The sequence below is a fragment of the Caloenas nicobarica genome, chromosome 32, assembly GCF_036013445.1.
Source record: "Caloenas nicobarica isolate bCalNic1 chromosome 32, bCalNic1.hap1, whole genome shotgun sequence".
NCBI lineage: Eukaryota > Metazoa > Chordata > Aves > Columbiformes > Columbidae > Caloenas > Caloenas nicobarica.
Genome location: NC_088276.1, coordinates 841,418 through 853,714, shown reverse-complemented (window position 1 = coordinate 853,714; position 12,297 = coordinate 841,418).

Sequence of the window (12,297 nt, the reverse complement as noted above, 5' to 3'; positions counted from 1 at the left end):
CTGGTGCTCCCTGGCAGAGCAGCTCTGCTGGGACTGTTTCCTCCATCTTTGCCCACAGACACCTTGTATTGAGCTTCACAAAGGTTGCAGAGGAAAGATCTCAGACAAACTGTTCACTGCAGGGTCATTTATTTTGTTTAAATACACAGAGAGCACAACTTCTCATTTACAAGGTCTTTCACTTGAACTATAAAGGTGGACAGATAATTAGAAGTGGGATGAATAATAACATTTCTTTGTGGGCAGTATTATCATAGTTAAAAAAGCAAAACCAAACAAGCCTTCCCCTAACTCCAAAAAATCATCTACAACTACGAAATATAAAAAAGACAGGTTGGACCTGTCATGAGTTATGTCATGAGTGATATGCAGAAGATAAGAAGTTTAATGCCTTTGAAATTATCCAGCCATCAGTTTCCTCAGGGCATCCCTGAGCTCCTGATTCCTCATGCTGTAGATGAGGGGGTTCACTACTGGAGGCACCACTGAGTACAGAACAGACACCACCAGGTCCAGGGATGGGGAGGAGATGGAGGGGGGCTTCAGGTAGGCAAACATGGCAGTGCTGATAAACAGAGAGACCACGGCCAGGTGAGGGAGGCACGTGGAAAAGGCTTTGTGCCATCCCTGCTCAGAGGGGATCCTCAGCACGGCCCTGAAGATCTGCACGTAGGAGAGGAGGATGAACACAAAACATACAAAGAATACCTTGGCACCAAATATAAGAAGCCCAGCTTCCCTGAGGTAGGCATCTGGGCAGGAGAGCTTGAGGATCTGAGGAATTTCACAGAAGAACTGGTCCAGGGCATTGCCCTTGCACAGTGGCAGTGAAAATGTATTGGCCGTGTGCAACAGAGCATCGAGAAACCCACTGGCCCAGGCAGCTGCTGCCATGTGGACACAAGCTCTGCTGCCCAGGAGGGTCCCGTAGTGCAGGGGTTTGCAGATGGCAACGTAGCGATCGTAGGACATTATGGTGAGAAGAGAATACTCTGCACCAATTAAGAAACATACAAAGACGACCTGGGCAGCACATCCTGCAAAGGATATGACCCTGGTATCCCACAGAGAGTTGGCCATGGATTTGGGGACAGTGATGGAGATGCAGCCCAGGTCGAGGAGGGCGAGGTTGAGCAGGAAGAAGTACATGGAGGTGTGGAGGTGCTGGTCACAGGCTATGGTGGTGATGATGAGGCCGTTGCCCAGGAGGGCAGCCAGGTAGATGCCCAGGAAGAGCCAGAAGTGCAAGAGCTGCAGCTCCCGTGTGTCTGTGAACGCCAGGAGGAGGAACTGGGTGATGGAGCTGCTGTTGGACATTTGCTGCCTGTGGGCATGAGGACCTGTGCAAGGAGGAAAAGACAGTGACTCTTTAGATGAGACTTCTCTGGGAATAAACAAAGCCATTTCCCACAGACCCTCCCACAAAGAGACCCTTTTCTTTTTCCAGGAGAACGTCCTGGCTGGAGTCCTTGTCGGTGCTTGATGAGTGTGCAATGAAGAGCAGGGTCTCTGCCCAGGGGCTCTTGAGGAGTCAGCCTGACCCTGTGTGACTGGGTGGGGCCGGGGCCAGTCCTGGGGTTCAGCTTTGTCAGATGGAACCGCTCCTGGTGCAGAAGGGACTGTCAGCATCTGTAACCGCAGGGCTGAGAAACTGAGTTTGAGAGGTTTGGCATTTCTACAGCTCCTTCTGCCCTCCCACCCTGGGGAGTGTTGTTGGGTGTCAGAAACCCTCAGCATTTCTGCTGCACTCAGAGAGAACAGAGCGAGTCCTGCGAGACCAGAGGATACCTGTGGGTCAGTGCAGAGTGAGGGCAGCTGCTCTGTCCCTCTGTCTTGCTCCAGCTGCCCTGGGCTGGCACCTTTCTGAGATGGAGGCTGATCACAATCCCATGTTACCCTGAAAAGCCACCAGGCACTGCTGAGAGCAGAGGGACCCACCTCAAACCACAACATGTCTCACTCTCTCCTAAGGTTTCAGTATCCCACGTTTATCCCGAAAACCACTGATTTCACAAACCCAACAGCATTTTCTCTGTCACAGCATCTCTGTGCTCCTCCATGGGGCTTTCACATAACAAATAGATGCTGTAGGACAGGTTGGCATCCTGGAGGGTAGTTCAGAGCTTCTAAGGAAACTCCCAGGAGATATCCAAATGTCCTAATGATGGCATTTGTTTCAGGGAGACTCAGCTCATTCCCCAGCCCCACAGACTGCATTGCCCACAGCCCCACAGGTCAGAGCAAAGCTGGGACACGTGTTCCCATGGACACACCTGCAGGAAAGGACCCACAATATCAGGCTGTGACTGCAGCTGAAACTCCCATCCCCAGAGAGCCTGACAGCAAGAACCAGATCACAACAGCAGTGACCCAGAGCAGTGGAGCAAGAAGGAAACTGCGGTGAGGGTGGGTGTGAGAGAGGCCAGGGCAGAGGCAGCCGGGCACTCAGACAGCATCACCCTTCCCCAGCTGTGCAGCCACCTCCCACACACCACCATTGCCGGGCAGCTGCTCTCAGCCCCTGTGCTCTGCAGAGGGAACTGGAGCTCTGGCTGCACAGGAGCTGCTTCATGCCTTGGAGCCCCCAGCCCTGAGGGCAGAGGCTTTGCTGGGTGGGAGAGGAGGCGAGGGGGCTGCTAACAGGAGGGATCTGCATTGGAGGGATCATACGGAGTCTTCTCTGTTATCCCTCCCATAACAATTCCAGGTTTAGTTTCCTCTCATTTCTGGTCAATCCCCTGCTGCCTGGAGATTCTCCCCATGGGAGGTGTTGCATGTGTCGTGTCTTTTGCCAGTCAGCACTCACAGACCATCCCACCCTCTGTGTCCTCACCCTGACCCTACAGACCCTGCCTGTTCACAGGGCATCTTCCTGTTTGCAGGTTGGAAAACAGGACAGGTCAGAGTAAGGCTGATGCATATGTGATGCTGGTGCTGTGCACAGGCAGAGCAGCGGCTGAAGGGATGTTCTCAGGCTTCTGGCAGGCATACTGATCACCTAAAGCTGCAGTTCGGGAGTCTCAGTGACTTGTTTAAGCAGGAGGGCTCATTTTCATTTTCTCCTTTCCTGTACCCCTCACCCCTTCGGATAGGAAACTGTAAAGAAAGGCTCAGAAAAGCTCCCTATCTGTCTGGTAATGCTTGCATTGATCTTCTCTTTGAGGCATCCCCTCAGAAAAGTCGTGGGGGTGATCTGGAGCTGTGAGCAGCACTGACCCACACAGCATCCTCTCCACAGCAGAAGCACCTTTCCTGCCCTGATAGGGGTCATCCCTTCCCCCCACAGCTTCTCCCAATAGAACCGTGGGGATCTCCCCGGGGCAGGCTGAGCGCTGACCCTGGCAGGTGGCAGAGTCCCTGCCCCAGCACAGCCCTGGGGTGCAGGGACCCTGCTCTGCAGGACAGCCCTGGGCACCCCTGGTTCCTCACCCGGCTTCACAGCTGTTCAACATTGCCTGAACAAGAGCCCCCTCCTTACACATCCCACAAGCTGTGCCTGTGCTAACTTCAGGAGATGCCTCCAGGAGCTACAGCTGCATTGCCCTGCACCCAGAGACTTACCATGGCAAGGGTTGCTGAGATTTCTCCTCCAGTGAGCTCTCAGTCATCCTCCCAGTCCTGACCACCTTTAATCTCTCTCTGCCTTGCTCGTCTCCCTGAGATCCCCAGGCAGAGCCCTCAGCCCTGCTGCGCTTTGCAGAGGAGCTGCTCCTGGGCAGAGCTGTCTCTCTGCAGCGCTGCCGCTTGCCATGAGCTCCCTCTGTCCCAGGAGCCCAGCCCAGCTCAGCAGCACAGGAGCAGCCCAAGGCACATTAATGACCCCTCTGGTGGGTTTGGTGCTGAGGCCATGAACCTCAGACCCTGGAGGAAGTTGAAGCAACCTCTCAAGAAGCCCAAGTCAGATTCAAACTCCAGAGCTTCTTGTAATGTTACTGGGTCCCCCTGAGGAACACTATTGAGGAAATGACCCCAGGGTCTGGTTAGAGAAGAGAACTGGAGGCAGAGATGACAGGTCAGTAAAAGCAAGGTGAAGGTCTCTCTGATGATCAGTAAACCTGGATGTGTTTCATTAATCAAAGGGCCAAGCCCTGACCCCCAGACCCTGGGAAAGGAGATCCTGTCCCTCCCACATTACCCAGGGCTGTTCCTGGGACAGTGTGATGTGGGGCTGTGCAAGGCCAAGGGCAGGACTATGGTCCGACACCTCCCAGGTTCCTGGCTGGGGACAAGGAGGCCATGAGGCCCCTGTGCTGTAAGGACAAGGTGTCTCCTCACAGGCATCAGAGCTGGAGACAACAGCCATAGTCAAGGGGAGAAGGAGCTCATGTCTGTTGGGGCTTTCAGCCTCTTTACATCCCTTGATCATCTCCACGACAGCCTGTCCTGTGCTGTGGCATCACCTGCACCTCTTTCCCTGCAGGCTGGAGACATGCCCCCTGCTGCCCACCTTGCTCTTGTCTGAGCATCTTCCTTCCTTTGCTGATCTCTCTCCATCCTCCCCAGCTGTTCCTTGAAGCACAAAGCCTTGGGCTGATGCAGACTGCCTCTGGATGACCTGCTCCACCACAGCACTGCCCTTCCACTCACATTCCTTCCTGCTCATGTCCAGCCTGGACCTCCCCAGCTGCACTGTGTGCCATTATTTCTTTCTCGTGCTCTTTCCCACTATGAAGAAAACCTCCACCATCTCTGAAACCACCCTTCCAGCACTCTCAGGCTACTCCGACACTGCTGCAGCCTCCCCAGCGCTGCTGGGCCAGAGCAGCCCAGGTCCCTCAGCATCCCACACCATGTGCACAAGGTCCTGAACCCTACCTTGGCAGAGCCCTACACTCTCCAGTTCCTCCCTGCTTCTCCAAACTGGGAAGCTGCACACTGGCACACACCTGTGTGTGTGGGGTCACACCAGTGCTGACAACTTACCCGGGGAGCCCCCGGTGCCCCCTAAAGAAAAGGGGGGCCCTGGCCTTCAGGACTCTCCTGAGCACAGAAAGAGGCCACAACAATGGCCGCAGTTGCACCGTTCCACCAAAAGTTCATTCAAGGAAAAGGAAATACTTTCCAATATCCCCAGCACAGTCTTTCAGTGCTGCTTTCTCGTCCTTATGCTGGTACATCTCCCTGACTGCTGTGCCCCACTTTCGGTGGCACCAGATTGTTGGGGGCCATGGCCATGTGCCCCTGCAGCCCCAGGGCTTTGTCATTGTTGCCCTCACTCACAAGGGAAAACCCATCTTGTCACTTGCCACATAAAGGAGCTCCATACATCCAAGCAACTTCTTCACTCTGAGGGAATCCCACTGCTGATCCTTCCAGCCCGTCTCTCCTGAAAAGCCCGTACCCACCCATTGCAGCACCCCAAGCTGTGTGACTTGTCCCACCACGCCTTGGCGGTGACTCCATGGGTGTCAAACAGCACAGGCTGCAGCTTGTCCTGGCTGTGCCCTTGGCTGAGGGCATCAGTGCACAGTTGGGCTGTGGCACCTCAGCTGTAGCACCCGGCCAAGCTCTGATAGTTCTCGGGAAATCTGGTTGATATCAAGAATCCAGGTCCCCCTGTGTGCAAAGGTTTGACTTCAGAGCAGAGCAATGTCACAGTGGTTGGCAGATGGAAAGTTAGGGCTGAAATTGGGCAACAGGAGAGGGAGCAAGCCCTGCTGTCCCCAAGGCCAGAGAGAAACAGAGCTGGGAATGACAGACCTGGAAGGAAACGTGTGTTTTGTCAGTGTTGTCTCTGCTGCCCCTGAGGTACTTGGGCAGACGTGTCACTGATCTCTAGGAATGACAAGGTGCTGCTGACAGGCCCAAGGTGACAATGGTTCGTCTGTTCCTTGATTATGTTATAAAGGGGGTGAGAACAGGTTTGGTGAAAAGAAAAAAAGGAGATTTGGAAGTGTTGCTATACACATGGATACCGCGGTGTGATGCGCTTCCTATTCATGGGCTGCCCTACATCTACTGGATAGAGAAGGGACAGATCTTGCGATGCTTCAGAGGTGGGAATGAGTTTCTTGCACAAAGACACCGAATCTGTCTGCAATGCTGTCTGGGGTGTCTGTCCCACACTCACTGTGGATGGGGATGGCTGCCCTGGACAGGACCATCGCTGCCCCTGCCCAAAGCATGTAGGGGTGTGTGAGAGCCTTGGCACCTCACGTAACACTGCAGGCCTGTAACTGGCATTAAAGGGAAAAATCACCCTGAATTTGATTTGTCAATAGAATTATAGAATAATTTCAGCTGGAAGAGACCTTCAGGATCATCGAGTCCAACCATAACCCAACTCTAGCACTAAACCATGTCCCTAAGAAACCCAACTAAATGTCTTCTAAACACCTCTAGGGATGGTGACTCCACCACTTCCCTGGGCAGCCTGTTCCACTGCTTCACAACTTTTTCCATGAAGAAATGCCTCCTAATATCCTACCTGAACCTTCCCTGGCACAACTTGAGACCATTTCCTCTCGTCCTAACACTTGCTGCTTGGGAGAAGAGACCAACACCCTCCATGCTACAATCTCCTTTCAGGTAGTTGTAGAAACCGAGAAGGTCTCCCCTCAGTCTGTTTTTTTCCAGGCTAAACAGCCTCATGTCCCTCAGCTGCTCCTCATAAGACTTGTGATCCAGGCCTGTCACGGTCCATTCGGTGATGGACTTGTGATGCTTCATTTACCTTGATCTTGAAGTGCAAAATTAAGGCAATGAAAATGCCAAGGGGTTGTAATTCAATCATCAGTGTTTCTTTATTTATTTTGCCCATAAAGCGGCATGTGATAGAGAGAGTGAAGAAAAAGGAAAGAAAAGAAAGGGGGAAAAAAAAGGGTTGGCTACCACTACGAGATCCAAAAGCGTCCCTATGGTCTCAGGTGTCGTGAGAAGAGTCCTGCCAGTTCTTCGTCATGATCCATGATCCTTTGGTGGGGAGAGCTCAACAATGTCCCGTCGGGAATCGTCTTTTATGCTTCTTCACCCCGCTTCGCTCCCATGGATTGAGGCCAATCTCTGCCTTTGTTTTGCAATCCAGGCTTAACTGCACAGGCCTGAAGAGTCCCCGCTTCGCTTGCCAGAACCCGTCTGTGCCTGCATCGCCTCGGTTTAGGGGTCTCTTACTGGTCCATTGGGTGACCTCAAGACCTTTGGAGAGCCTCTGCGCATGCTCTTCTTCATTGCCTTAGTAGCAGGTAGGAGGTGGGGGCAAGTTTGGCTGAGGCAGCAGGTGAAAATCCATCTTCTGCACAGCAGCTATTGTCCCCAGCTGGGAGAGACCTGTAGAACACAATTCCTTTTAGGAGGTGGGGGCAAGTCTGGCTGCGGCAGCTGGTGGAATCCATACAGCAGCCATTGTTACCTGTAGCCCCCGGGTTGGAGAGACCTGTACAACACAATTTTTCTCGTCAGGCCTCTCTCCAAGCCATTGTCCAATTCTTTCTATCAGGACATCTGTTCTCCAAGTCCCTGATGGTGATGTTCAGGCAAATACTGTTCTTCGGACTGACTCTTTCACCTTCCAATCCCTGATTTCTGTGATTCTGTGAGATGGAGGGGCCAGGAGAGGGAGATGTGAGGAGATGGATGGATGAGGAGATAGAGACACCAAGAGAGAAAGGGTTGGATAGGTAGTGGGTGAGGAGATGGGGATGGACAGATGGATGGAGACACGAGGAGATGGAGACACCAGGAGATGGAGGGGCGAGGAGGTGGGTGAGAAGATGGGGATGGACAGATGGACAGATGAGGGTGGAGACACCAGGAGATGAAGAATGAGGGTCAGGTGGGTGGTGGGATGAGGAGATGGAGGGATGGCCATGTGGAGGGACGGACGGATGGACAGATGGATGATGGACAAGTAGACACTGGCCAAACAGATGCCCCCTGATGGGCCCTCCACCCACTCACACGTCTTGTTGGGCAACACCAACTTCCTGGTGGCCCCAAAATGGATCCAGATGAACTTCCCTGGGAGAGCAGCAGTGGCCACTGCCCCTGGCAGGCCCTGCCCACAGACGCCACCCACAGGCCCGACCCCTCCACTCACCAATCAGGAGGAGTTGACGGGAGATGTTGGGATCTTGGGTTTTCCATCCTCCAGATGAGGTTGGATGAAGTTTGGGATATGTTTGAGGGTCTCAATTGGGATTCAACGCCCTCCAGGTGGGACAAAGTTGGGGAGATCTTGGAGTCTTGGGGTTCAACGTCATCAGCGTGAGGTGTGACAACACTGGGGGAGATGGTTCAGGTCTTGGGTTCTCTATGCTCCCAGGTGAAGAGGGATGAAGTTGGGGAGATGTTTGTGGATCTTGGTTGCGGTTCAACATCCTGCAGGTGGGACAAGACTGGGGAAGATGTTGGGGGTCTTGTGGTTCTCCACCCTCTAGATGAGGTGGGACAAAGTTGGAGAGATGTTTGGGGTCTTGGTTGGGGTTCAACATCCTCCATATGATGTGGGGTGAAGTTGGGGAGATAGTTGGGGTCTTGGGGTTCTCCACCCTCCACATGAGGTGGGACAAAGTTGGAGAGGTGTTTGGGGTCTTGGGTTTTCTATTCCCCAGGTGGGACAACACTGGGGGGAGATGTTGGGTCTCAGCTGGAGTTCAACCTCCTCCGGGTGAGGTGGGGTGAAATTGGGGGAGATGTTTGGTCTTGGGGTCCAACGTCCTCTAGATGAGGTGCGGTGAAGTTAGGGAGACGGTTGAGGTTGAACATCCCCAGGTGAGGAGGGGGTATGTTTGGGGAGAATTTTTGAGGTCTTGGAGTTCAACACTCTCCACATAAGGTGGGATGAAGTTGGGGGAGATGTTGAAGTCTTGGTTCTGGTTGGCCCAAGGGGTCCAGGCATGGGACATCTGGACCTGGGTGGCCCAGTGGAGCTGGAGATGGGACATCTAGGCCTGGGTGTCCCAAAGTGTCCAGGGATGGGACGTTTTAGGTCTTGGTGGCCCAAAGTGTCCAGGGATGGGACATCCTGGCCTGGGTGGTCCATGGGTTGGGGCATTTAAGGTCTTGGTGGCTCAAGGGAGCTGAAGATGGGACATCTTGAGTCCAGAGAAGGGACGTCTTTGGTCTTGGTGTCCCCAAAGTGTCCAGAGATGGGACATCTTGGGTCTTGGTGGTCTAAGGGGTCCCAGGATAGTACATTTTCTGTATTGGCAGCCCAAAGTGTCCAGAGATGGGACATTTTATGTCCCGATGACCTAAGGGTTTCAGGGATGGGACATCTTGCACTGAGTGGCCCAAGGTATCCAGGGATGGAAAATTTTGGCTCTTGATGGCCTAAGGGTGCTGGAGATGGGACATTTTGAGTCCAGAGGTGGCACATCCTTGGTCTTGGTGGAGCAAGGGGGCTGGAGATTGGGCATTCTGCATCTTGGTGGCCCAAAGTGTCCGGCAATGGGAAATCTTCGGTGCAAGGATAGGACATCTTGGCCTGGGAGCTCTGGGGCTCCAAGGGTTTGGACATCCTGGGTCTTGGTGGCCCAGAGAGTCCAGGGATGGGACATTTTGGGTCCAGAGATGGGACATCTTCACTCCAGGAATGGGACATCTTGGTCTCGGTGGCCCAAAGTGTCCAGGGATGAGACATCCTGGGTCTTAGTGGCCCAAGGAGTCCAGTGATGGGACATCTTGGTCTTGGTGGACCTAGATGACTGGAGATGGTACATCTGGGTCTTGGTGGCCCAAAGTGTCCAGGGATGGGACATCTTGGCCTGGGTGGTCCAACGGGCCCAAGGGTTGGGACATTGTAGGTCTTGGTGGCCCAAGATGCCTGGCGATGGGACATTTTGGGTCATGGTGGCTTAAAAGTTCCAGATATGGGACATCCTGCATCTTGGTGGCCCAAAGTGTCCAGGGTGGGATATTTTGGCTCCAGAGATGGGACATCTTGGACCCAGGGATGGCACATCTTGGACTCAGTGGCCCAAAGTTTCCAGGGATGGGACATCGGAGGTCTGAGATGGGGCATCCTGGCTCACAGTGGCCTTGGTCTTGGTGGCCTAAGGGGTCCAGGGATGGCACATCTTGGCCTGGGTAGTCCAAGGGGTCCAAGGGTTGGGACATTTAACATCTTGGTGGCCCAGGATGGCTGGAAATGGGACATCTTGGGTCAGAGGTGGGACATTCTGGGTCTTGGTGTCCCCAAAGTGTCCAGGGATGGGACATTCTAGGTCTTGGTGGCCGAAGGGGTCCAGGGATGGACATCCTGCTCTGAGTAGCCCAGGGGATACAGGGATGGGAAATTTTGGCTCTTGATGGCCCATGGGTGCTGGAGATGGGACAATTTGGGTCCAGGGATGAGATATCCTGGGTCTGGGTGGCCCAAGTGGTCCAGGGATGGGACATCCTCATCTTGGTGACCTCATAGTTTTCAGGGATGGGACATCTTGGTCTTGGTCACCTAAGGGATCCAGGGATGGGAAATTTTGCCTCCTAATGGCCTCGCAGAGTCCAGGGATGGGACATCTTGTTGGCCTAAGGGTTCCAGGGATGGGACATCAGGGGTCTGGTTGGCCCAAGGTGGCTGGAGATGGAACATCTTGGGTCCGGAGATGGGACATCTTGGGTCCAGAGATGACACATCTTGGTCTTCGTGTTCCAGAGTGTCCAGAGATAAGACATCTTGGTCTTGGTGGCCCAAAGTGTCCAGGGATGGGACATTTTAGGTCTTCGTGGCCTAAGGATCCAGAGACAGGACATCCTTTGTCTTGGTGGCCCAAAGTTTCCAGGGATGGGACATCTTGGCCTGGGTAGCCCAAGGGGGCTGGAGATGGGACATCTTGGGTCCCAGGATGGGACATCCTGCATCTTGGTGGCCCAAAGTCTCCAGGCATGAGACATCTTGGATCCAGGGATTGGACATTTTAGGTCTTGGTGGCCCAAAGTCTCCAGCCATGAGACATCTTGGATCCAGGCATGGGACATTTTAGGTCTTGGTGGCCCAAAGTGTCCAGGGATGGGACATCTTGATCTTAGTGGCCCAAGGTTGCTGGAGATGGGACATCTTAGGACTTGGTGTCCCCGAAGTTTCCAAAGATGGGTCATCCTGGGTCTTGATGGTTTCATGGGGTCCAGAGGTGGGATATCTGGGCCTGGGTGGCCTAAAGTGTCTAGAGATGGGACATCTTGGATCCAGGGATGGGACATTTTAGGTCTTGGTCTCAAAGTCTCCAGGGATGGGATATCCGGATTCTGGCATGGGACGTTCTGGCTCTCGGTGGCCCAATGGGTCCAGGGATGTGACATTTTAGATCTTGGTGCCCTAATGGGTCCAGGGACAGGAAATTTTATCCTGCATGGCCCAAGGTATCCAGAGATGGGAAATTTTGGCTCTTATTGGCCTCACAGTTTCAGGGATGGGACATAGCGGCAGAGAGAGCGGTGCCGGTAGCAGTGCCGGCTACGGCAGCATGTCCGGCTGCGGCCACATCTTTTCTTTCACCAGGACCAGGTCACGGTGGAGTGGCCACCTCCCTGTCCTGCCAGAGGATGCAGCTCTGCAACCCCTGCCCCGCTTTTAAAGGGGTGCTTGGGCAGGGCCCTTTGTGACATCACCAGTGACATCACAATGCCCCACTGTGGCAGTTGCACATCCCCCTGAGATCCAGAGCCTTCAATAGGGCAGTCGATGGCTACTTCGCACCTTTTGTGCCCCACTGTGCCTCTCCCCACGTACACACCAGGGTGGTACCAAGGTGCTGACAGTCACATCCTCCCCTGCCCCGGGCAGGGTGACTTCACCTGCACCATCTGGGGGGGCAGGAGGGTTGGGAGCCTCAGTCAATTGACAGGGTCCTCAGCAAAGAAGGTGCCCAGAGAGACTGAGAAGCTCCTGGACTATGTTGTAATATCCACAGCCTGTCATGTCCCGCCCTCAGGTATGAGTGCGGAATGGAGGGAATGCAGGTTCTCGTTTTCCTGTTTCTGGCAGAGTTTCATCCTTGGTGGAGAAGGGAGCTGAAGGTGTAACGGGTAGGACTTCTTTCATGCTCTGTGAATGTTCTTTTGCATTATGCCACCTTGATACCAGTTTACTCAGTTTATCAAGGGGTAAGTACGCCCTCCATTATATCTCCGGGAACTCCCTTTTTAATTCCCAAAACCCACCATTGTTGTCGGATCTTAGGTTGTTCCCCCTTTCCTCTTCTAATATGCGGATGCTTCTTTCTTGGAGCACTGGTAGCAGCAGCAGTACTGGTAGAAAGGGGCAGATTCTTGACTTCAACATGACGGATTCCTCTCGACCTTTCTTCTAGGATTTTTACAGGGCCATATTTCCTATTATAATGTATCAATTCTTGTGCT